Source organism: Cetorhinus maximus, chromosome 2 (assembly GCF_964194155.1).
Source record: "Cetorhinus maximus chromosome 2, sCetMax3.hap1.1, whole genome shotgun sequence".
Taxonomy (NCBI): Eukaryota; Metazoa; Chordata; class Chondrichthyes; order Lamniformes; family Cetorhinidae; genus Cetorhinus; species Cetorhinus maximus.
Window position 1 is genome coordinate 10124943 of NC_135880.1, and position 26504 is coordinate 10151446.

Sequence of the window (26504 nt, forward strand, 5' to 3'; positions counted from 1 at the left end):
CACCTGGATGAGCACTTGGCTGGTCATCACATTCAAGGCTTTGGGCCAAGTGCTGGTAAATGGGATTAGGTAGGTAGGTTAGGTGTTTCTCATGTGTTGGTGCAGACTCGATGGGCCGAAGGGCCTCTTCTGCACTGTGATTCTGTGATAAGTAATCATTTGGTGGTACGTAACTTGAGTATTGTGGGAAAAAGACGTCAAAGCTTTTCGCCTTGCACTCATCAGGACACCCCAATAATACCAATATAAGGGGAAAACCACAATTAAAATGTATGAGAAGTGTGTGCTGATTGGTTGCCAAGTGGACTCTGGTAGATGTGTTGCCATGGAGAATGCACCAGTCATTGTGACTGACAATTAACCGCAAATCATTGTTGACCCTGATCAGGGTCAAGCTGTCTGGTTTCAATTATGCTTGGCAGTTAACTGTCAGTCACCATCACAGGTGCATCCTACCAGAGTCCACTTGGCAACCAATGATACGAACATATGAAATTAGAGCAGAAGTAGGCCACTCGATCCCTCGAGCCTGTTCCGCCATTCATTAAGATCATGGCTGATCTGTTTGTTTCGAATTCCACATTCCTATCTAGCCCTGATAACGTTAGATTCTTGTTAGGCAAGGGAATCAATCTACCTCCGCCTTAAAAATATTAAATGACCCCACCTCCACTGCCTTCTGAGGCAGAGAGTTCCAAAGTCGCACAACCCTCAGAGAAAAAACTTCTCATCTCTGTCCTAAAAGGGCAACCCCTAATTTTAAAACAGTGCCCCTTAGTTCTGGACTCGTCCACAAGAGGAAATATTTTTCCACCGCTTCCTCTTCACCATGGATGTCCAATCCCTCTACACCTCCATCCCCCACCAGGATGGTCTGAGGGCCCTTAGCTTCTTCCTTGAACAGAGGCCCCAACAATCCCCATCCACCACTACTCTCCTCCGTCTGGCTGAACTTGTTCTCACACTGAACAATTTCTCCTTTAACTCCTCTCACTTCCTCCAAATAAAAGGTGTGGCTATGGGTACCCGCATGGGCCCCAGCTATGCCTGTCTCTTTATGGGGTATGTGGAACATTCCTTGTTCCAGTCCTACTCCGGCCCCCTCCCACAACTCTTTCTCCGGTACATCGATGATTACTTTGGTGCTGCTTCATGCTCTCGTCGGGACCTGGAAAAATTTATTAATTTTGCTTCCAATCTCCACCCCTCCATCATCTTCACATGGTCCATATCTGACACTTCTCTTCCCTTCCTTGACCTCTCTGTCTCAATTTCTGATGATAGACTGTCCACCAATATCCATTACAAGCCTACCGACTCCCACAGCTACCTCGACTACAGCTCCTCACACCCCGCTTCCTGTAAAGACTCCATCCCATTCTCTCAGTTCCTTCGCCTCCGTCGCATCTGTTCTGATGACGCTACCTTCAAAAACAGCTCCTCTGACATGTCCTCCTTCTTCCTTAACCGAGGTTTTCCATCCACGGTCGTTGACAGGGCCCTCAACCGTGTCCGGCCCATATCCCGCGCATCCTCCCTCACGCCTTCTCCTCCTTCCCAGAAACATGATAGGGTCCCCCTTGTCCTCACTTATCACCCCACCAGCCTCCGCATTCAAAGGATCATCCTCCGCCATTTCCGCCAACTCCAGCATGATGCCACCACCAAACACATCTTCCCTTCACCCCCCTTGACGGCATTCCGTAGGGATCGTTCCCTCCGGGACACCCTGGTCCACTCCTCCATCACCCCCTACTCCTCAACCCCCACTTATGGCACCTCCCCATGCCCACGCAGAAGATGCAACACCTGCCCCTTCACTTCCTCTCTCCTCACCGTCCAAGGGCCCAAACACTCCTTTCAAGTGAAGCAGCATTTCACTTGCATTTCCCCTAACTTAGTCTACTGCATTCGTTGCTCCCAATGCAGTCTCCTCTACATTGGAGAGACCAAACGCAAACTGGGCGACCGTTTTGAGGAACACCTGCGGTCTGTCCGCAAGAAAGACCCAAACCTCCCTGTCGCTTGCCATTTTAACACTCCACCCTGTTCTCTTGCCAACATGTCTGTTCTTGGCTTGCTGCATTGTTCCAGTGAAGCCCAACGCAAACTGGAGGAACAGCACCTCATCTTCCGACGAGGCACTCTACAGCCCTCTGGGCTGAATATTGAATTCAACAACTTTAGATCTTAAACTCCCCCTCCCCCCCATCCCCACCCCGTTTCTTTCCCCCCCCCCCACCCCCTTTTTTTTCAATAATTTATATAGATTCTTCTTTCCCCACCTATTTCCATTATTTTTAAATCTAAAACTAAAACCTTTAGTCTTTCCACCCCACCCCCACTAGAGCTGTACTTTGAATATCCTGTATTCCATTCTTAATTAGCACTTTTCTCAGACAAAGACCACCACCTTCAACACCTCTTTGACCCTTTTGTCTCTGACACCTTTTGATTATCTGCTCACACCACACCCTCAATGTGTCTCTTCCCCCCCACCCCCCACCCACCTTAAACCAATTTATATTTCTCCCTTGTTGAAACTATGCTGCAGTTCTACCGAAGGGCCATGGAGGCTCGAAACATTGACTGATTTCTTCTCCGCCGATGCTGCCAGACTTGCTGAGTTTTTCCAGGTAATTCTGTTTTTGTTTTGTTTTGGATTTCCAGCATCCGCAGTAGCTTTTAGCTTTTTGTTTTTATCTCAATATTTTTCCATGTCCACGCTGCCAATACTTCACTCAATCCACTCCTCACTCTTCTAAACTCTAGTAGAAACAAGCCCAGTCTGTCCAACCTTTCCTCATAAGACAAACCCGCTCATTCCAGATATCAATCTGTTAAACCTCCTCTGAACCGCTGCCAATGCATTTATATCCTTCCTTAAATAAGGAAACCAAAACTGCACACAGTATTCGAGATGTGGTCTCATTAGTGCCCTGTATAACTGAAGCATAACATCCTTACTTTTATGATCAATTCCTCTCATAATAAAGGATAGCATTCCATTAGCCTTCTTAATTACATGATGGATCTCCTTACTAACTTTGTGTGACTCATGCACTAGAACACCCAGACCCCTCTGCAGCTTGGAATTCTGCAATTTGTAATACTCTGCTTTTTTCATTCCTGCTAAAGTGAAAAACTTCACATTTTCCAACATTAAACTCCAGTTGCCAGTTCCTCCAGTTGCCAGTTCTTTGCCTACTCACTCAACCTATCTATATCCATCTGCAATCTCGTTCTCTTTCCAACATACTTTCCTATCTATCTTTGCATTCGGCAATCATGCCTTCACTCCCCCAATCAAAGTCATTGATATAAATTATAAAAGGTTGAGGCCCCAACACAGCATGCTGCAGGACTCTACTCGTCACATCCTGCTAATCAGACAAAACCCAATTATGCACACTCTTTTTCTGCATGCCAGTCCTCTATCCATGCTAGTATGTTACCCCCTACAGTATGAGCTTTTATTTTCCACACCTTATCAAATGCCTTCTGGAAATCCAAGTACAGCACTCTCTTCTCGTACAGTATAAGTTGTTGTTTTCCCCTAACATTGATATTCTTGTAAAGTGTCATGATGAGTGCAAGATGAAAAGCTTTGACGAGTCTCTTTCAGCAATTCTACATAAGCTCTTGTTTTACCTGGTAATGTGTTCAGGGCAGCAAGATCCAGTTTAGAAATTCGAGCCCAGGAGGATGCAATTTATGGGTCTGATTCTATTAAGGGTTTTTGCTTCCATTTTACATCTGTTACTATACTTTTAAGCTTTTTTTGTAGCCTCCAATTGCCATCCTATCCACCCTTTTCCCCTTCTTGCAATCTCTCTGCCCTGTTATTGAGGCCAACCACTTTTTAATCTCCTTGTTCCTTTTTGGGTCCTCAAAACTGCAGAGTCCCTTGCTTTGCTTAGTTTGTTTTCTTCTACAACCAACAGATTTCTTTTATAATACGAGTGTTGAATTGCATAATTACTTCTTCCTGACTTCTCATACTTTCTGCTGCTTCTCTCAGTCTCAGGATGGCCTATAAGATGCACCAAGACTTCTCAATCTTTTAAAACCCCTTTTTTCCCTATTGTACTGACATTGTTTCAGTAATAAAACTATAAAAACATGAAAAATAATTTTATCTTAATATATAATGCACCATTACATAAAAATGAAACATCTTAACTATATTTGCTCTCTTATCTCCCTTTTAGCTTTACTCTCTTACTTCGTCTAATTATTTGTTATTTAACTTGTGCCCTTCTGCCTCTCTGGGGATCTTTTTTGTAAACAAAAGGAATATTTTCAGCTTTCCAGGCTGTTTTTTTTCATCCAATGAAAAGCCGATATTGTGCAGATTAATGTAGCCACGTTTATAGATGTGATATGATTAATCTTTGGAATGTCTGCTGTATCTTTGCTGTAACCTAAGGAGCATAAAGTGTTGAACTTTCCTGGCAGATTGACAAGTCCCAGATTCATTCTGTGCTGAGTTAGCTGACTTTAGCTGGGACAGTGTTTGTGGTGCTACATGTAAATTTGGTGTTGAGGTAGGGAGAAGGAAATCAAACAAGGGTTTCACTTCTGATTGCTGAGCACTGTTGGTAATACACCTGAGTGTCACTGAGTGAGAACAATACTTGAGCTCACAGTAATGTCTGGCCCCACTGTCCTGCAATTGAGTAACCTGTCTCTATACTGGATAATGTGATTGAATAAAGGCCAGTTGGAAAATGAGCCTCTATCCTTAAGAGGGGAGAAAATTGTCAAAGGATATTAAAAGAAATACGCTGGTAGCTTCAAGAGTCTGTGTAATCTATCTTAATGTGAATTCACTTTGTTTTCGTAAGCTTTAAAAAAAAGTCATTGTTTTGCTAAGCACTAATATTGCGAGCGTGAGGTGAGGGTTTGCTCATAGGTGAAACATCAGTCTCTTGACCGAGGGGTTTGCACTGCAAGTTAAAGGTGTGCTAAATCATGCTGTTCTGAGCAGCCTTTTCAGCCTGATTGAAAAACAGGCAGTTTTGTGGTTGGTGCAGTTTTATTATAGTGGTGGAGAGAGAGCATGTCCAAGAGGGGTCAAGGACAAAATATTACAGCTAAGAAACAATAGAAGAACGATTACACTACTGGGTGTATTCTATAGACCATCAACTATCAGGGAAGTTTAAAGGAACATATAGGGTATTTACAGAAAGGTGCAAAAACAATAGTTATCATGGACTTCAATTAAACTAAACTCACTGGGATAATAGTGTAAAGAGCAGACAGAGGGAAGAGTCTCTGATGTGTGTTCAGGAGAATTTTCTTGATCAGTACCTTTCTAGCCTAACAAGGAAGGAGGTATTGCTGCATCTGATTCTGGAGTATGAGGTGTGTTGGATGGATCAAGTGACATTAGGGGAACAATTCAGAAAGTGATCATAGAATAATAAGGTTTACATTGGCCAAGGAAAAGGAGGGTGAGCAATCCAAAGTAAAAATGTTTAATTGAAAGAGGGCCAATTTCAGTGGGGTGAGAACAGATTTGGCCCATGTGTTGGGATCAAATTGGCAGGCAAAAATGCAAAAAAACCAATGGGCTGTCTTTAAAGAGGCGATGGTTTGGGGGGAACGGTACAACAAACAAAGGTAAAGTTCCCTGGATGAGGAAAGAGAAGAGAGTAAGATGAAGCACAAAAATACTGATGTCAAGTTGATAATACAAATGAGAATGAGGCTGAATATAAAAACTATGGAGAGCAAGTGAGAAAGGAAATTAGAGGCAAAGAGGGAATATAAGAAGAAACTAGCAGCTAATATAAAAGGAAATCTGGAAGTCTTCTATAAAAATATAAATAGTAAAAGGGTAGTAAGAGGAAGAATGTGACCTATTTGGGACCAGAATGGGAGCTATGCCTGGAGGCTGAGGGCATGGATGAGGTACTGAATTAGCACTTTGTATCTGTTTCTAAACAGGGAAGATGCTTTTACAGTGAAAGAGGAGATAGTTGAGATACTGAATGGGTTGAAAATTCATTTAAGAGGCGTTAGAAAGGCTGACTATGTTTATAAGTTGATAAGTCACAAAGACCAATTGAGATGCATCTGAGGATGCTGAAGGAAGTAAGAGTAGAAATTGCACAGGCACTGGCCATAATCTTCCAGTCCTCCTTAGAAGGGTGGTGCCAGAGGGCTGGAGAATTGCTAATGTTGCACCCAGATTCAAAAAAAACCTGTAATGATAAGTCCAGCTGCTACAGACCAATCAGTTTAACCTCAATGGTAGGAAAGCTTTTAGAAATGATATTCTGGGATAAAATGAGTAGTTACTTGGACAAGTGTGGATTAATTAATGAAAGCCAGCACAGATTTGTTAAAGACAAATTGTGCTTAATAAACTTTCATTGACTTTTTTAATGAGGCAGCAGAGAGGGATAAGGACGATGTGGTCTATGTAGACTTCCAAAAAGCATTTGATACAGTGGCACATAACAGGCTCTCCAGCAAAGTTGAAGCCCATGGAATAAAAGAGAAAGTGGCGGTACGGATAAGAAGTTGGCCGAGTGACAGGAAATGGAGCAATGGCGAACAGTTGTTCGGACTGGAGGATGCTATATAGCGGGGGCTCCCCAGGGTCATACCAGGATCACTGCTTTTCTTGATCTATGTTAATGACCTAGACTCGGGTGTACAGGATACAAAATCAAAATTTGCAGATGGCTCAAAACTTGGAAGTAATGTGAACTGTGAGGAGGATAGAGATGGACTTCAAGAGGACTCAGGCTGGTGGAATGGGTGGACAGGTGGCAGATAAAATTTAGTACAGTACAGAGAAGAGGAAAGTGCTACATTTCAGTAGGAAGAATAAGGATGCGCATAAAATAAAGGGCACAATTCTAAAGGGAGGTGCAGAATCCTGTTCCTTTATAAATAGAGGCAAAGAGTAGAAAAGCAAGGAAGTTATGGTGAGCCTTCATAAAACACTAACGGCCTCAGCTGTTGTATTGTGTCCAGTTCTGGACCCCCACTTTAGGAAGGATGTGAAGGCATTAGAGGCTGCAGAGAACATTTACGAGAATGAAGCTGCTCATTCTTGGAACCAGTTACGTGAATGGATTGGAGAAGCTAGGGGCTGTTCTCCTTGGAGAAGAGAAGGTTGATAGGAGATTTAGTAGAGGTGTTCATAATCGTGAGGGACCTGGGCAATGGGACCGAGAGCCTGAGAACACTGATTTAAGGTGAATGGCAAAAGAAGAACTGGTGACAGGAAAATTGCTTTACACAACTAGTGGTTAGGATCTGGAATGTACTGCCTGAGCTTGGTTAAGACAGATTCAATTATGACTTTCAAAAGGGAATTGGATAATTACCTGTAGGGCTATGGGGGAAGGGTGGAGTAGTGTGATGAGCTGAGTTGCTCCAGCAGAGAGCTTTCACAGACATGATAGGTCAAATAGCTGCCTTCAGTGCTATAACTATTTTATGTTTGTGATTTTTGCTGTGTGAGATCTCATTAATTTTAATATAAAAGATGTGTTTTATTAACTTCTTGATAACTTCAGAGAAACAGCTTGGGGATAAGGTTATAGACATGCTTAGGAACATAAGAAATAGGAGCAGGAGTCGGCCATTTGGCCTCTTGAGCCTGTTTCGCCATTCAACTAAATCATGGCTGATCTACCCCAACACCGTTTTCCCACACTATTCCCATATCCCTTAATGTCTAGAAATCTATCGATCTCAGTCTTGAACATGCTCGATTACTGAGCCACCACAGCTCTCTGGGGCAAAGAATTCCAAAGATTCACCACCTTCTGCAAGAATTCTTCCTCATCTCCTTCCTAAATGGCCTACCCCTTATTTTGAGACTGTGTCCCCTGGTTCTAGGCTCGCCTGCCATGGGAAACATCCTTGCTGCATCTACCCTCTCACATCATGTAAGGATTTTGTATGCTTCAATGAGATCACCTCTCATCCTCTAAACTTGACAATACAGGCCCAGTCTCCTCAATCTCTCCTCCTAGGACAAACCCACCAACCCAGGGATCAGTCTGGTGAACCTTCATTGCATCCCTTCTATGGCAAATATATCCTTCCTTGGGTATGGAGACCAAAATGGTACACACTACTCCAGGTGCCATCTCACCAAGGCTCTGTGTGATTACAGCAAGAAATCTTTACCCCTGTGCTCAAATCCTCTTGCAGTACGAGCAAGTATACCATTTGTCTTCCTGTTTGTTTATTGCACCTGCATGTTAGCTTTCAGTGACTTATGAACAAGAACACCCAGGTCCTTTTGGATATCTTACACTCCCCAATCTCTCACCATTTAAGAAATACTCTGCGTTTCTGTTTCTCCTACCAAAGTGGATAACTTCATATTTTTCCACATTCTATTCTATCTACCATGTTCTTTCCCACTCACTTAGCCTGTCTGAATCCCCTTGAAGCTTCTGCATTCTCCTGACAACTCTCATTCCCACCTAGTTTTGTGTCATTAGCATAGTTGGAAATATTACACTTGGTCCCCACATCCAAATCATTGATATGGATTGTGAATAGCTGGGAATGAAGCATTGACCCTTGCGATATCCCACTAGCCACAACCTACCTACCAACCTGAGAATGACCAGTTTATTCCTCCTCTCTGGTTTCTCTCCGTTAACCAATCCTCAATCCCCAATCCATTAAGCTCTAATTTTGCTTACTAACTTCTGTGGGACCTTATCGAAAGCTTCTGAAAATCCAAAAACATCACACCCAATGGTTCTCTCCTAGCTATTCTACTAGTTAGATCCTCAAAACTCCTCTAGGTTTGTCAAACGTGATTTCCCTTTCATAAATCCATGTTGTCTCTGCTCAGTCCTACCATTTTCTAAGTTTTTATTCATTCATGGGATGTGGGTGATGCTGGCTAGACCAGCATTTATTGCCCATCCCTAATTGCCCTTGAGAAGATGGTGGCGAGCTGCCTTGAACTGCTGCAGTCCATGTGGTATAGGTGCGCCCACAGTGCTGTTACAGAGAGAGTTTCAGGATTTTGACCCAGCAACAGTGAAGGAACAGCGATATATTTCCAAGTCAGGATGCTAAGTGATTGGAGGAGAACTTGCATGGTATTGTTCCTGTCTGTCTGCTGCCTTTGTCCTTCTAGATGGTTGTGGTCATTGGTTTGTAAGGTGCTGTTTCAAGAGACTTGGTGAGCTCCTGCAGTGCATCTTGTAGATGGTACACACTGCTGCCATTGTGTGTTGGTGCTGAAGAGAGTGAATGTTTGTGAATGGGTTGTCAATCAAGTGGGTTGCTTTGTCCCAGATAGTGTCAAGCTTCTTGAGTGTTGTTGAAACTACACTCATCCAGGTAAGTGGAGAGTATTCCATCATACTCCTGACTTGTGCTTTGTAGATGGTGGACAGGCTTTGGGGAGTTAGGAGTTGAGTCAGTAGCCTCTGACTAGTTCTTGTAGCCACAGTATTTATATGGCTAATCCAGTTCAGTTTCTGGTCAATGGTAATCCCCAAGGATGTTGGTAGTGGGGGATTCAGCAATGGTTGGATTCTGTCTTGTTAGAGATGGTCATTCCCCAGCACTTGTGTGACGCGAATGTTACTTGCCACTTGTCAGCCCAAGCCTGAATATTGTTCAGGCCTTGCTGCACTTGGACATGAACTGCTTCAGTATCTGAAGTCGTGAATGGCGCTCTGCTTTGTGCAATCATCAGCGAACATCCCCACTCCTGACCTCATGATGGAAAGAAGATCATTGATGAAGCAGTTGGGCCTACAACACTATTCTGAGGAACTCTTGCAGTTCTCCTGGAACTGGGATGACTGACCTCCAAAAACCACAATGTTCTTCCTTTGTGCTAGGTATGACCCCAACCAGTAGAGGGTTTTCCCCCTGATTCCCATTGACTCCAGTTTTGCTAGGGCTCCTTGATGTGAAAGGCAGTCACTCTCACCTCACCTCTGGAGCCCAGTCCTTTTGTCCATGTTTGAACCAAAGCTGTAATGAGGTCAGGAGCTGAGCGACACTGGCAGAACCCAAACTGAACGCCAGTGAAAAGGTTATTGCTAAGCAAGTGCCCCTTAATAGCACTGTTGATGACCCCGTCCATTACTTTACTGATGGTAAGTGACCGAAGTGTCTAGTCATCACATCCTTTCTAATAGATTCTACCACTTTCCCCACTACAGATGTCAGGCTAACAGGTCTGGAGTTCCCTGCTTTTTTTCTCTCTCCCGCCTTTCTTAAATTGGGGGTTCCATTTGCTAACTTCCAATCTGTAGGAACTGTTCCAGAATCTATTGAATTTTGGAAGATGACCACCAATGCATCTACTATCTCTACTGCCAGCTCCTTCAACACTCTAGGATGGTAAATCATCAGGTTGTTGGCCATAAGTAAATTGGGGGCACAAATTTGCTTTTCACAGAATCACAGAATATTACAGTACAGAAGAGGCCCTTCGGCCCATCGAGTCTGCACTGACACGTGAGAAACACCTGGCCTACCTACCTAATCCCATTTACCAGCACTTGGCCCATAGCCTTGAATGTTATGATGTGCCAAGTGCTCATCCAGGTACTTTTTGAAGGGTGTGAGGCAACCCGCCTCCACGACCCTCCCAGGCAATGCATTCCAGACTGTCACCACCCTATGGGTAAAAAACTTTTTCCTCACATCCCCCTAAACCTCCTGCCCCTCACCTTGAACTTATGTCCCCTCGTGACTGACCCTTCAACTAAGGGGAACAGCTGCTCCCTATCCACCCTGTCCATGCCCCTCATAATCTTGCACCCCTCCATCAGGTCGCCCCTCAGTCTTCTCTGCTCCAACGAAAACAACCCAAGTCTATCCAACCTCTCTTCATAACTTAAATGTTTCATCCCAGGCAACATCCTGGTGAATCTCCTCTGCACCCCCTCCAGTGCAATCGCATCCTTCCTATAATGTGGCGACCAGAACTGCACACAGTACTCCAGCTATGGCCTCACCAAGGTTCTATACAACTCCAACATGACCTCCCTACTTTTGTAATTTATGCCTCGATTGAAGTGTCCCATATGCTTTTTTCACCACCCCACTAACATGCCCCTCTGCCTTCAGAGATCTATGGACACACATGCCAAGGTCTCTTTGTTCCTCACAACTTCCTAGTGTCATGCCGTTCATTGAATACTTCCTTGTCAAATTACTCCTTCCAAAGTGTATCACCTCACACTTTTCAGGGTTAAATTCCGTCTGCCACTTATCTGCCCATTTGACCATCCTGTCTATATCTTCCTATAGCCCAAGACACTCAACCTCACTGTTAACCACCCGGCCAATCTTTGTGTAATCCGCAAACTTACTAATCCTACACCCCGCATAGTCACCTATGTCGTTTATATAAATGACAAATAATAGGGGACCGAGCACAGATCCCTATGGTACACCACTGGACACTGGCTTCCAGTCACTAAAGCATCCTTCTGTCATCACCCATTGTCTCCTACAACTAAGCCAATTTTGAATCCACCTTATCAAATTACCCTGTATCCCATGTGCATTTGCCACCTTTATAAGTCTCCCATGTGGGACCTTGTCAAAGGCTTTACTGAAATCCATATAAACTACATCAACTGCACTATCCTCATCTACACACCTGGTCACCTCCTCAAAAAATTCAATCAAATTTGTCAAGCATAACTTCCCTCTGACAAAGCCACGCTGACTATCCCTGATCAAACCTTGCCTCTCCAAGCGGAGATAGGTTCTCTCCTTCAGAATTTTCTCCAATAGTTTCCCTACCACTGACGTGAGACTCACTGGCCTATAGTTCCCTGGCTTATCTCTACAACCCTTCTTAAATAGCGGAACAACATTAGCTGTCCTCCAGTCCTCTGGCACCTCCCCCGTGGCCAGAGAGGAATTAAAAATTTGGGTCAGAGCCCCTGCGATCTCCTCCCTTGCCTCCCTAAGCAGTCTAGGACACAAATCATCTGGACCTGGAGATTTGTCCACTTTTAAGCCTGCCAACACCTCCAATACCTTGTCACTCCCTGTATCAATTTGCTTAAGAACCTCGCAGTCTCTCTTCCCGATACCTTCATCCTCATTCTCTTGGGTGAAGACAGATTTGAAGTATTCATTCAACACTCTAGCGATGTTCTCTAGCTCCACCCATAGATTGCCCCCTTGGTCCCTAATGGGCCCTACTCTTTCCCTGGTTATCCTCTTCCCATTGATATACTTATAGAATATCTTGGGATTTTCCCTACTTTTACCAGCCAGAGCTTTCTCATATCCTCTCTTTGCTCTCCTAATTGCTTTCTTAAGCTCCACCCTGCACTTTCTGTACTCCACTAATGCCTCCGTTGATTTGCTTCCCTTGTACCTGCTAAAAGTCTCTCTTTTCCTTCTCATCGTAACCTGAATATCTCTGGTCATCCATGGTTCTCTGGGCTTGTTACTCCTTCCTATCACCCTAGAGGGAACATGTTGAGTCTGTACCCTCCCCACTTCCTTTTTGAACGCCCCCCCCACTGCTCCTCTGTAGATTTCCCCACAAGTAGCTGTCCCCAGTCTACCTTGGCCAGATCCTGCCTTATTTTACTAAAATCCACTCTTCCCCCAATCCAAAACACTTTTTTGCAACTTGTCTATTTCTTTGTCTAAAGCAAACTTAAACTGTACCATGCTGTGGTCGCTATCACTAAAATGCTCGCCCACCACCACCTCAGCCACCTGTCCAACTTCGTTCCCCAGAATTAGGTCCAGTACTGCGCCATCCCTTGTTGGACCCTTTACATATTGACCTAAAAAGTTCTTCTGTACACCTTTCAAGAAATCCACTTCATCCAAGCCCTTAGCACTATGTCTATCCCAATTAACGTTGGAAAAGTTGAAATCACCGAATATAATTACCCTATTATTGTTTAAACACGCCTCCGTAAATTGTGCACATATTTGCTCCTCAATCTCCCGCTGACTGTCTGGGGGTCTATAATAAACACCTAACAATGTGGCTGCCCCTTTTTTATTCCTAAGCTCTACCCACAAAGCTTCATTCGATGCCCCCTCCAAGATATTGGATCTCCTCCCTCAAATATGCAAGAGTTTACTCCTTTGGCATCCTTTTGCCTATGCAAGATGATGGGCGTGCAGCAAATACAATCCATTATGGAGGGGCTAGCTTCAAAAAAAGTGTAGTTATGGGACAGGGTGTCACGTCTCCACTTTTGATGATTGTAAGTAGCACCCTGCTGGAAGCTGATAGCAAATTCTGCTACTTTGGGTCCACATAGAATGTCTGTCAATCTCTTGGTGCAAGAACTCGATACACACATAAGGAATGCAATTTTGCTGATGGCTGAAGAGGCCAATTCATGAGGCAATTTCTGACATGAGCTTCATGTGAAATGTTTTCCGTGTTGGCACCTGTTGCCGAGCCACTGTAGCCACTGATTATCGTGCTGGCACATGTTGCCCACAGGTAATGTCATCGTTTCCCTCTGGCTCATGTGTCTCTGGTGTAAAAATCGATATTTAAGGTCTGCATGTCTTGCTTGGCAAGTATCCTTGTAGCAGAGCTTTGGTTGTCCTTCTGGCTCCAGCCACATCACCATACAGAAAATCCTTGGGCATACATCCATCTTACAGCCTGCAAAGTTGCCTATGTTTGAGTTCAAGTATACTTGAGAGATTTGCCTTGGGAGAATTGCCCCATTGATGATTTTGTTCTTCCATGAGATGCCCAGAATGCACCGCAAACAACAAAGATGAAAGTTGTTGAGCTTCCTTTCTTGATAGCTGGAAGTTTTCTATGTTTCACAGTCATACAACAAAGTGCTGAGACCACAGGCTTCATAAACCAGCATCTTGGTCCAAAGAGTGAGCTTCATGTTATCCCATGCACGTTTTTGAGTCGGCCAAAGGTGGCAAAGGTTTCCCTATGTGTGTATCGAGTTCTTGCACCAAGAGATTGACAGACATTCTGTGTGGACCCAAAGTAGCAGAATTTGCTATCAGCTTCCAGCGGGGTGCTATTTACAGTCATCAAAAGTGGAGACGTGACACCCTGTCCCATAACCACACTTTTTTTGAGGCTTATAATCGGGGAAAACAATTTACAGGCCTGGAGAAGAGAATCCATTAATTTTTATAGTTGGGTTTCCCAGTGAGCAAATAGCGTGGCATCATGAGTGTAGGGGAGCTCTCTTATCACGATATCTGACCGAGTGCAGTATGCAGGTCAACTCCTTCTTTATCTGCAGGGAAGGCAAAGGCTAGGAGTGTGAAGAAAATGCGAACCAACCTGGGGGCTAGGATACAGCCCTGTTTCACTCGTGAATTCTTCACCCTGAAACTATCAGAAGTGGTGCTGACAAACTACTATACAGTGCACGTTATCATGAAAGGAGTGGATGAGATAGAGGAGGACAGTGAATTTTCCCCAAAATCTGTCCTGTAGGTGGTGTTCAATGTTTTTTGAGATAGTCATAGTCTCTACAAAAGTAAGGTAAAGAGCTATGTTGTGTTCCCTACACTTTCTCTTGTTGTTGGCATATGGAGAAGATCATGTCCACTGTAGATCTGCCAGTACAGAAACCACAGTGTGCTTCTGAATATACTCAGTCCACAAGTAGATGACGTCTTTTGTCATGATCCCAATGAAGGCCTTCCCAGTGACACCAAAGAGTGTGATGCCCCTGTAGTTGTTGCAGTCTCCTCTGCTGCCTTTGTTTTTACACAACGTGATGACGTTTGCATCATACATGTCCTGTTGAACAAACCCACCTTACAACAGAGGAGGAGGTCATGAAGGTGTGGCAATAAATGGGAATTTCTGTGCTTAAGCAGTATGGCTAAAATTCCATCCTTTTCTTCGTTTACCAAGCAATCTTTGGCCTTTTTGAGCTCATGTGATGAGAGTCCTTTTGTCTAACTCAACCATGACAGGAAGCTGCAGGAAAGTGTCAAACGCAGATCTGGCAATGTTCATCTCATGGGAGTACAGCTCACAGTAGTGTTCAACACAATGGAACATGTGTTTACTTCTGTCAATGAGTACTTCATCATTTGACGATTTCAGGGGGCAACTTTGGTTATGATAGGACCAAGCACCCCATTGATCCCATCATACAGGACACACTGATTTCTGTTCTCAAAGGTAGTTTGGATTTCTTGACATAAGCTCACCAGTTTTTATTTGCTCAGTATCTCCATTTTTGTTTTGCAAAACTGTCTTGGCGACTTTCAAATTATGCAGTATTCTAGCTGGGTTTTGCTTCAATGACAGATGTCAACACTGCTGAGTAGGTATCCAAACCAGTCACTCTGGGTTCTGCCTTTACCAAATGTCACTTCTCCTGTGCCATAAATGATAGAATTCAGCAAGCCTACTACCCATAGTCTGCTCCACGTAAAGCCCTGCTCTTTTTTTTTGCTCCTCTCTTCACAGTTGTCATTGGCTGTCCCTTTCCCCAATGTATTGAGCTTAAACCTTTCTTATGTATTCTCGCCACTTTTCCTACTCCATTTTCCAAGCCAGCAGTACCGCTCAATCTTCTGATTCCTGTGGACTCCCAGGCCTTGCTCTGCTCCAACACCTTCAGACATCTTGGCCATTGTGGCTGGGAAACTGTCTCTTAACATCTCTCTTCCACCCATCCCCCAACATTTTAAACACTTCCTTAAAACCACCCTATAAGACCATAAGATGTAGGAGCAGAAGTAGGCCATTCGGCCTACTGAGTCTGCTCTGTCATTCAGTGAGATCATGGCTTATCTGAAAATCCTCAACTCCACTTTCCTGCCTTTTCCCCATAACCTTTGATTCCCTTACTGATTAAAAATCTCTCTATCTCCACCTTGAATATACTTGATGACCTAGCCTTTACAGCCCACTGTGGTAAAGAAGAGAGAAGAAATTCCTTCCCATCTCTGTTTTAAATGGGTGCCCACTTACTCTGAGATTAGGCCCTCTGGTCCTAGACTCCTCCACAAGGGGAAACAACCTCTCAGCATCTGCCCTGTCAAACCCCCGAAGAATCCTATATGTTTCAATAAGGTCGCCTCTCATTCATCCAAATTCCAATGAGTACAGGCCCAACCTACTCAACCTTTCATCATAAGAAATTCCTCCCATCCCTGGGATCAGCCTAGTGGACCTTCTCTGGACTGCCTCCAATGCCTCTATATCTTTCCTTAGATAAGGGGACCAAAACTGTTCACAGTAGTCTAGGTGTGGCCTAGCTAGTGCTTTGTATAGTTTTAGGAAGACATCCCTATTATTATACTCCATTCCCTTTGAGATAAAGGCGAATATTCCATTTGCCTTCCCCATTACCTGTTGAACTTGTATGCTAGCTTTTTGTGATTCATGCACGATGACCTCCAAATTCCTCTGTGCTGAGGCTTTCTGCAGTCTTTCTCTATTTAAATAATATTCAGCTCCTCCATCCTTCCTGCCAAAGTGCATAACCTCAAATTTTAACACATTATATTCCATCTGCCAAGTTTTTGCCCACTCATTTAACTTGTCTATATCCCTCTGTAGATTGTCATCCTCACCACTTGCCTTCCCACCTATTTTTGTGTCATCTACAAACTTGGCGATAGTATATTCACTTCTCTCATCTAAGTCATTAATATGTATTGTAAATAATTGTGGCCCCAGCACTGATCCCTGTGGCAATCATCAGGTTGCCTTCCTGAAAATGCCCCCCTTATCCCAACTCTGTCTTCTATTAGTTAGCCAACCTTCTATCCATGCTAATATATTACCCCCAACACCATGATTTCTTATCTCATTAAGTGGCCTTATGTGCGGTAACTTATTGAACGTCTTTTCGAAATCCAAATACATTACGTCTACTGGTTCCCCTTTATCTATCCTGCTTATTACCACCTCAAAGAATTCTAATAAATTTGTCAGGCATGATTTCCCCTTCATGAAGCCATGCTGACTCTGCTTGATTAGATTCTTTTCTAAATGCTCTGCTATTACGTCCTTTTATAATAGGCTCCAACATTTTCCCAATAACGGATGTTAACCTAACTAGCCTACAGTTACCTATTTTTTTTTTTGGTCTCCTTCCCTTTTTGAATAAGGGTGTCACATGGCAGTTTTCCAATCCTCTGGGACTTTTCCAGAACCTAAGGATTGTTATAAGATTACTACCAGTGCATCCACTATCTGTAGCTACTTCCTTTAATATCCTAGAACGCAATCCATCAGGTCCAGGGGACTTGGCAACCTTTAGCCCCAGTCACCCAGCAATCTTTCTGTTACCCATTAGGGTTAAAGATGCTTTATAAACATAAATTTGTTATTTACGTCTGCATAGGAGCTTTTCAACAACAGATTAAAATTGTTTTCAACTGTAGAATAAACAGCCAGCAATGTAGTTTGTACTTCAGAACAATGCATTTGAGGCAGATTCCTTGTTGAATCTCATTAATTCAGCAGTAAAGAATGAAAAAAACTTGCATTAAAATAGTGCCTCTCACATCTTTACTGTTGATTAGCTATTTTTTTTGAAGTGTAGTCACTCATGTTTGTGGGGCTGGTTGATGGCTAAATATTGGCCAGAGCACCAGGAGAACTTTCCTGCTCTTTTAAGGAATGCTATCTTTTATGCCCATCTGAACAGGCAAGGAAGGTTTCAATTTAACTTCCAATCTGAAAACATGATAGCGTTCTTGGAATGGGGCTTCAACTACAGCCTTTTGACTTGGGTGAGAGTATTTCCAAGCGACCAAATCTGACATTGTGGCCACTGTAATAACCAGCTTAAGGAAGAGGTAACAAAAACAGAAAATACTGGAAAAACTCAGCAGGTCTAACAACATGTGTGGAGAGAAAGACAAAGTTAATGTTTCGATTCCGTATGACTCACCCAAGTCAAAAGGCTGTAGTTCAAGCCTCATTCCAAGAAAACTATCTGGAAGGTGTTGTCAGAGCTCTGAAGAAGAGTCATATGGACTTGAAACATTAACTCTGACTTTCTCTCCACATGCTGCTAGACCTGCTGCGTTTTTCCAACATTTTCTGTCTTTGTTTCAGATTTCCAGCATCTGTATCTGCTTTTATCTTAGGGAAGAGGTAAGTTTAGAGGGCCCACAGCTATATAAAGACTATTAGTGGAATTTTTGACTGAATTTATTTTATTTTTAAATTCATGATTCATGGAGACACATTCTACAGAAAAATAGACAACACAGGAAATGTTGATCTGCAGAATATCCAGATTTAAGCATGAAAGATGTCCCAATAAAATGCCCGAAAAGGATCTTTCAAACCCGGAAAGCTCAGCTTGTAGTTGTGCAGCACGAGAAATTCTGTCTTAATATGTGGTAAATTGTGTCCTTGTAGAGGTGGTAGTGATGTTGTTGATGAATATAAACTTCAAAATTCTTATCCCTCGCTGCCTCCAAAATATGTCATTCTCTTCAAATTTATCTTATTAGTTGAACTAAGATATCCAGGCCAGTACTTTATCATATTTGCTTTACCACTCCTAGACCCCTCTCTGCCATTGGGAGCAAGCGTAGGCCAGTCAGCCTATTTTGCACCATCCAACTCATTTGTGGCTGATCTGTACTTCTATCTACACTATTTATCCAACTTTAATCTACATTCCTTGCTACCCTTGCCCAGCAAAGATGTATCTGTCTCAGTTTTAAAAATTTCTGGCCCAGCTTCCTCAACCTTTGGGGGAGAGTGTTCTAGATTTCCATTAATATTTGTGTGAAAAGGTGCTTCCTCGTTCTCTCTTGAATGGCCAACTGGTAGTTGTATTCTTTATAAGTGTTCACGTTTCTGTTTTTATATTTCCTCATCCCAGGCAGTAACCTAGTGGATCTGCTCTGTGCCCTATCTATTGCCTCAACCTATTTCCAATGTTAAACCCAAAACTGTGCATATGGCTCCAGCTGGTGGCTTACTAAATATGTTATATAGAACTGAAATGTTCTATAACTCGTGTCATAAAAAGCCAAAAATCCATTGGCTTCTTTGTCTTTATCCGCTTGAGATGCTGCTTTAATACACCAAGCCTGAACTCCCAAATCCAAGACTATGGGGAGGTGCTAGAAGCAGGAAAACGATTGGGAGAGGAGATGGCAGTAATCAAGAAATTGTGGGATGGTGGAGTTGGATATTCAGGGAGTGTACAATGACATGGAGAGCATCACAGAAACAAATTACATGGTCATTAACACACTGTTTGTGGGAGCTTGTGTGCAAATTGGCAGCCATGTTTCCTATGTTACAGCAGCGACTACACTTCATAAAGTACCTCAGTGGCTGTAAAGCACTTTGGATATTCGTTGATCATGAAAGATGCTATATAAATGCAAATGCTTTTTAATATAGAGTGCAAACAGACTGGGAAACATTGAAGTGGACTGTTAATAAATATTGAGGGAATAAGCTGATAGGTTAGGGAAGAAAAAGCAAGGCAGTATTGAGTATACTCTGAATGGAAAGCTAGTGAAGGATGTGGATGAACAAGGAGATGTAGAGATTCAAACACTCAATCTTCTGATGCGCGAGTGCAGGGAGATTAAACATAAAATTTTGTCAGCTTTATCAGGTAAGAGTCTCGAGTCCAGGGAAAAGGATTGAATGGTAACCATGTATAGGTAATGCTTAGGCCATGTAGTTATTGTCAGCAGTTTTGGATGCTTCGTTATTTAGAGACAGGTGAAGCGTCACCTAGAGAACCGATAGTTATATTTTAAAAGGGGCAGATCAGTTTGTAACAGCTGGAATAATGCCATTTTTCTAGTAAGAGAGGGAGGCGATGGCGTAGTGGTATTGTCGTTGGACTAGCAATCCAGAAACTGAGAGTAATGCTCTGGGGATCCAGGTTTGAATCCTATCACGGCAGATGGTGGAATTTGAATTCAATAAAAATCTGGAATTAATAGTCTAATGATGACCATAAAACCATTGTCGATTGTTGTGTTTTTAAAAAAAAAAACCCCATCTGGTTCACTTATTTCCTTTAGGGAAGGAAATATGTCATCCTTACCTGGTGTAGCGTACACGTGACTCCAGACCCACGACAATGTGGTTGACTCTTAAATGCCCTCTGAAATGGCCAATCAAGGCACTCGGTTGTATCAAACCACTACAAAGTCACAAAAAAGGAATGAAACCCAGCATCGACCAAGGCACCAGAAGCGACAACAGCAAAGTCCTGTTTACTAACATCTGGGGGCTAGGCCAAAATCAGGAGAGCTTTCTCACAGACTAGTCAAGCAACAGCCTGACAGTCATCCGCACAGAATCAGATCTTACAGATAATGTCCCAGATTCCACAATCACCATCCCTGGATATGTCCTGTCCCACCGGCAGGACAGGCTTAGCAAAGGTGGCGACACAGTGGTATACAGTCGGGAGGGAGTTGCCCTGGGAGCCTTCAACATTGACTCCGGACCCCGTGAAGTCTCATGGCATCAGGTCAAACATGGGCAAAGAAACCTGCTGATACCACGTGCCACCCTCCCTCAGCTGATGAATCAGTGCTCCTCCATGTCGATCGCCACTTGGAGGAAGCACTGAGGGTGGCAAAGGCACAGGATATACTCTGGGTGGGGGAACTTCAATGTCCATCACCAAGAGTGGCTCGGTAGCATCACTACTGACTGAGCTGGCCGAGTCCTAAATGGCTGCTAGGCTGGGTCTGCGGCAGGTGGTGAGAAAAACATACTTGACCTCATCCTCACCAACCTGCCTGCCGTAGATGCATCTGTCCATGACTGCCGCACAGTCGTTGTGGCGATGAAGTCCCGCCTTCACGTTGAGAATACTTTCCATCGTGCCGTGTGGCACTAGCACCTTGCTAAATGGGATAGATTTAGAACAGATCTAGCAACTCAAGACTGGGCATCCATGAGGTGCTGTGGGCCATCGGTATTCCATTTTGGAGGCTGATGAGGGCTGGGAGTGCAGACAGAGCCAAGCTTCTGGCACCACAAACAGCCTGTCTGTACAGGAGGGGAGGAAGAGCAATAGTAATAGGGAATTCTATAGTCAGGGGAACAGATAGGCGCTACTGTGGCGGTCAATGTGACTGCAGGATGGTATGTTTCCTCCCTGGTGCCAGGGTCTGGGATGTCACTGAACGGCTGCAGGGCATCCCGAAGGGTGAGGGTGATAAGGCAGAGGTCATGGTACAGGTTGGTACCAATGACACAGGTCGAAAGAGGGATGAGGTCTTGCATCAAGAATTCAGGGAGTTAGGCAGTAGACTGAAAAGCAAAGCCTCTCGGGTTGTAATCTCTGGTGCCACGTGCTAGCGAGCTCAGAAATAGGAGAATAGCGCAGATGAATACGTGGCTTAAGAGTTGGTGCAGGAGGGAGGGTTTTAGATTCCTGGATCACTGGGACCATTTCTGGGGAAGGTGGGATCTGTACAAGTGGAACGGTCGAACCAGAGCAGGATTAATGTCCTTGCGGGCGGGTTTGCTAGTGCTGTTGGGAGGAGTTTAAACTAATATCAGCAGGGCAAGGGACACAATGTTCGCAGAATAGGGACACATCATAATACAGTAAAACAATCAAGTCAGAGGGAGTACAGCTGCATTATGTTTCAAGGGAGTAAGGCAAGGCTGGATGGCCTCTAATGCCAGGAGTATTACAGGTAAAAAGGATGAGTTAAGGGTGAGGATTGACATGTGGAATTGTGATATAGTAGCCATGGCTGAGGGAGGAGCAGAATTGGCAGTTCAACATTCCAGGATATAGAATCTTCAGGTGAGACAGGGGAGGGGATAAAAGAGGAGGAGGCATTGCATTATTAGTTAAGGAGTCAGTTACTGCAGTAAGGAGAGATGATATCTTGGAGGGGGCATTTAATGAAACTTTGTGGGTAGAGTTTAGGAATAAAAAAGGGGCAGCCACATTGTTAAGTGTTTATTATAGACCCCCAGATAGTCAGTGGAAATTTGAGGAGCAAATATGTGCACAATTTGCAGAGGTGTGTAAAAACAATAACAATAGGGTAATTATATTAGGTGATTTCAACTTTCCCAACATTAGTTGGGATAGACATAGTGTTAAGGGCTTGGATGGAGTGGATTTCTTGAAATGTGTACAGGAGAACTTTTTAGGTCAATATGTAGAGGGTCCAACAAAGGACGGCGCAGTGCTGGACCTAATTCTGGGGAATGAAGCTGGACAGGTGGCTGAGGTGGTGGTGGGCGAGCATTTTAGTGATAGCGACCAGAACATGGTACAGTTTAAGTTTATTATAGACAAAGAAATCGACAAGTTGCAAAAAGTGTTTTGGATTGGGGAAGAGTGGATTTTAGTAAAATAAGGCAGGATCTGGCCAAGGTAGATTGGGACAGCTACTTGTGGGGAAATCTACAGAGGAGCAGTGGGGTGTGTTCAAAAAGGAAATGGGGAGGGTACAGGCTCAACATGTTCCCTCTAGGGTGATAGGAAGGAGTAACAAGCCCAGAGAACCATGGATGACCAGAGATATTCAGGTTACGATGAGAAGGAAAAGAGAGGCTTTCAGCAGGTACAAGGGAAGCAAATCAGCGGAGGCATTAGTGGAGTACAGAAAGTGCAGGGTGGAGCTTAAGAAAGCAATTAGGAGAGCAAAGAGAGGATATGAGAAAGCTCTGGCTGGTAAAAGTAGGGAAAATCCCAAGATATTCTATAAGTATATCAATGGGAAGAGGATAACCAGGTTCAATGTAGAGTGTAGGAGGGCATGACAGGAGCAGCACATGGCATACCTAAAAGTGATAGAGCTAAGTGATCCCACAACCGACGGATCACATCTAAGCTCAAGTCCTACCACATCCAGTCGTGAATGGTGGTGGACAATTAAACAACTCACTGGAGGAGGAGGCTCCATAAATATCCCCATCCTCAATGATGATGGAGCCAGCACGTAAGTGCTAAAGTGAAGTCTGAAGCACTTGCTACAATCTTCAGCCAGTAGTGCCGGGATGATCCATCTTGGCCTTCTGCGGAGACCCCCAGCATCAAAGATGCCAGTCTTCAGCCAATTTGATTCACTCCACGTGATATCAAGAAATGGCTGAAGGCACTGGATACTGCAAAGGCTATGGGCCCTGACAATATTTCGACAATAGTACTGAAGACCTGTGCTCCAGAGCTTTCCGCACCATTAGCCAGGCTGTTCCAGTATAGCTACAACACTGGCAACTACCTGGCTGAGTGGAAAATTGCCCAGGTATGCCCCGTACACTAAAAGCAGGACAAATTCAACCCGACAAATTACCATCCCATCAGTCTACACTCAATCATCAGTAAAGTGATGGAAGGGATCATCATCAATGCTCTCAAGCGGCACTTGCTTAGCAATAACCTGCTCACTGGTGCCAGTTTGGGTTCAGCCAGGGCCACTCAGCTCCTGACCTTATTACAGCCTTGGTTCAAACATGGACAAAAGAGCTGAACTCCCGAGGTGAAGTGAGAGCGACTGCCCTTGACATCAAGGCACCATTTGACCGAGTGTGGCATTTAGAAGGTAGTGATCATAGCTCTGTTAGATTCAAGGTGACTATGGAAAAGGACAAGGATGGGCGAGAAATCAGAGTTCCAAATTGGGGGAAGGCTGATTTTTAATAAGATCAGATATGATTTGGCCAGTGGACTGGGAGCAGCTACTTTTAGGTAAATCTGCGTCACAGCAGTGGGACTCATTCAAGAAGGAAATAGGGAGGGCCAACATATTCCAGTAAAGATAAAGGGTGGGACCAACAAATCCAGGGAACCCTGGATGTCGAGGGATATACAGGATTGGATAAAGAGAAAAAGGGAGGTTTATGGCAGATTCTGAGCGCTCAAAACAGCGGAAGCCCTAGAGGAGTACAGAATGTGTATGTACTTAAAAAGGAAATTAGGAGGGCAAAAAGGGGGCACGAACAAACATTGGCAGGTAAAATAAAGAAAAATCCAAAGTCATTTTACAAGTACATTAAGAGTAAGAGGATAACTAGGGAAAGAGTAGGGCCCATTAAGGACCACAGTGGTAATTTGTGTGTGGAGCCAGAAGATGTAGATAGGGTTCTAAATGAATGCTTTGTGTCGGGTGTTCACAAGTGAGAGGGATGACATGGTTATGGAAATCAGGCAGAAGGACTGTGATGTAATTAAAGAAATTGGCATAGAAAGGGAGGAGGTTCTGTGGTCTGTCAGGCTTAAAAGAAGATAAATCTCCAGGCCCGGATGAAATGTATCCCAGGCTGTTGAGTGAGGCGAGGGAGGAGGTAGCAGGGGCGCTGGCAATAATTTTCAATATTGCTCTGGCCACAGGAGAGATGCCAGAGGACTGGAGGACAGCCAGTGTGGTACAGTTATTCAAGAAGGGAGGAAGGGATAAACCAGGGAACTACAGGCCAGTCAGTCTAATGTCAGTGGTGGTGGAAACTATTGAGGTGCAGAATTAATCTACAGTTGGAGAGACAGGGATTAATCAAGGACAGGCAACATGGTTTTGTTAAGGGGAGGTCATGTCTGACCAATTTGATTGAATTTTTCAAAGAGGTGTGTAGATGAGGGCAATGCATTTGACATAGTCTACTTGGGGAAATTGAGGGGGTCATGATTGAGGTGTATAAAATTATGAGGGGCATTGATAGGGTAGACGGGAAGGAACTTCCTCCCCTTGGTGGACGGATCAATAACTAGGGGGCATAGATTTAAGGTAAGGAACAGGAAGTTTAGAGGGGATGTGAGGAAGAATTTTTTCACCCAGAGGGTGGTGGGAATCTGGAACCCACTGCCTGAAAGGGTGGTCGAGGCAGAAATCCTCACAACATTTAAGAATATTTGGATGTGCACTTGCAATGCCATGGCATACAAGGCTAAGGGCCTCGTGCGGGAAAACGGGATTAGAATAGTTAGGTGCTTGTTTGACTGGCACAGACTCGATGGGCCGAAGAGCCTTTTTCTTTGCAATAGTCCTTTATAACTCTGACTCTAAGGAGCTCAAGCAAAGCTTGAGTCAATGGGAATCAGGAGGAAAACTCTCTGCTGGTTGGAGTTATACCTAGCACAAAGAAAGATGGTTGTGGTTGTTGGAGGTCAGTCACCTCAGCTCCAGGACATCACTGCAGGAGTTCCTCAGGGTAGTGTCCTCGGCTCAACCATCTTCAGCTTTCCATCAATGACCTTCCTTCCATCATAAGGTCAGAAGTGGGGATGTTCACTGATGGCTCCACAACGCACAGCACCCATTCGTGACTTCTCAGATACTGAAGCAGTCCATGTCCAAATGTGGCAAGACCTGGACAATATTCGGGCTTGGACTGACAAGTGGTAAGTAACATTCACGCCACGCAAGTGCCAGGGAATGACCATCTCCAACAAGATAGAATCCAACCATTCAGTGGCATTACCATTGCTGAATCCTCCACTATCAACATCCTAGGGGTTGCCATTGACCAGAAATGAAACTGGACTAGCCGTATAAATATTGTGGCTACAAGAGCAGGTCAGCTACAAGGCACAAGTCCAGGTGTGTGATGGAATACTCCCCACTTGCCTGATGAGTGCAGCTCCCCCAACACTCAAGAAGCTTGACACCGTCCAGGACAAAGCAGCCTGCTTGATTGGCACCACATCCACAAACATTCACTCCCTTCACACACAGTAGCAGCAGTGCGTACCATCAACAGGATGCACTGCAGGAATTCACTAAGGCTTCTTTGACAGCACCTTCCAAACCCATGACCACTACCACCTGGAAGGACAAGGGCCGCAGATAAATGGGAACACCATGTGAGAGTTCCCCTCCAAGCCACTCACCATCCTGACTTGGAAATATATCGCCATTCCTTCACTGTCGCTGGGTCAAAATCCTGGAACGCCCTTCCTAACAGCAATGTGGGTGTACCTACACCACAAGGACTGCAACGGTTCAAGAAGGCAGCTCACCACCACCACCTCAAGGGCAACTTGGGATAGGTAATAGATGCTGGCCCAGCCAGCAAAGCCCACATCCTGTGAATGAATTTTAAAAGAAAATTTAAGCAAGAACTTCTGTTTATTTATTTTATATCATGACCTCAGGATGTCCCAGAGTGCATCATAGTCAACATCGTTGTGATGTTGGCAAAACTGGCAGCCATTTTGAATGTTGAAACTTTCCACTATTAACCATGGGGGTAAATGCCCAAATAATATTTTAGTCATGTTGAATGAGATGAATATTGGCCATGGCTCTGAATCTGGCAACAATGAAGGTGGTGATAGAAGAGAGAAATCCATAAAGGAGATTTGGTGTGCAAGTGGTCATGTGCCACAGTGTTGTTGATCTTTCTCCCTGATGTGCCATGTTTATGTAGATTCTGTCTGGAAATGGGGTATTTTGCAACAGGAACTTTGGTATATCAAGAGAGCTCTTGTGTTAAATGGCAAAAGACACTACATTATTGCACAAAAGATCGATGTTTTGGCACACAAGCTCTCTGAAGTTAGAGAGACTGGAAGTAAATTGAAGCTTTTAGACTGAAGAATATATTGCCATGAGTGTCTTCCTCAAGT

The 26504-nt window shown here is 44.1% G+C and overlaps 1 protein-coding gene across 4 annotated transcripts in view; it reads left to right on the forward strand.

Annotated features, from left to right (window-relative positions):
* The window catches only part of LOC144692208 (E3 ubiquitin-protein ligase RNF4), a 61361-nt gene that overhangs the window by 3572 nt on the left and 31285 nt on the right, over positions 1-26504 (forward strand). The window lies entirely within an intron of this gene.